The sequence below is a fragment of the Adelges cooleyi genome, unplaced genomic scaffold (assembly GCF_023614345.1).
Source record: "Adelges cooleyi isolate 19-005CV unplaced genomic scaffold, UGA_ACOO_1.1 ACOO_flye_CR_arks_rails_tigmint_CR_PRNA_8, whole genome shotgun sequence".
In the NCBI taxonomy this organism is placed as follows: Eukaryota; Metazoa; Arthropoda; class Insecta; order Hemiptera; family Adelgidae; genus Adelges; species Adelges cooleyi.
The window spans coordinates 4,789,511-4,790,369 of NW_026096513.1; positions in this window are offsets into that span (position 1 = coordinate 4,789,511).

The following is an 859-nucleotide window of genomic DNA, read 5'->3' on the forward strand; positions in this document are numbered from 1 at the left end:
AAATGCATGACAAAAGTGCTAAAGACGCTAGGAAGGTGCGGTATCTCATACTTAAGCCGCGCTGATAATTTTTTATTTTATACCTTAAATGTTAAACAAAAATGATATTTTCAAGTATTTTTCTATTACTTTAATCCTATAATTTTTTTTTTTTATTTATATAAATCATTGTTATACAATATAATATAAATTACAATATAACAATTTTGATTAATTTACCCCATTAAGCAAGCTTGTGGCGGGGTAAATGAGTTACAACACAATTTTTACTTAAAATTTAATAAAACAAGTTAGATATAAACAGAAAATTAGTAAAATTAAAATAGTTTAGATAATTTTGACTTAGAGAACTATAAATGCATAAGGTCCATAAGCTAATTTATTTAACAGTATAGTACATAATAACCCTATTATGATGTTTACATAGCAACATTTTTTGTTTTATCCTCATTTGAACGTTGAGTTCAGACTATACTACTAAAGTTAATAATACAGTTAAATGCTTAGACATTTAAATAATTTATAGGTATTTGAACATTTTTATGATCTATTTATAATTACTAAAAAATAAAACTAAGATTACTATGTTAATTATTTTTTTGTAGACATTTTTAACGTACCGTTTTTATTGCGCAAATCAATGTTAGCGAAATTGTATTTTAATAATTAGATTAGGTAATAGTTTGAAAGAGCTAAAAAAAACGCTGACAAGGACGATCGAATAATACAACAAATTGTTGTGGGGGAAAAAAGTGTTCAAGTCACGAGTGTTGGTCACACTGTATGCGTAGGCTGTCCCGCGTCCCACTCGTGTAATCATCGCCAATGTACATTATTAATGGCGGCTTGTATACGGGGC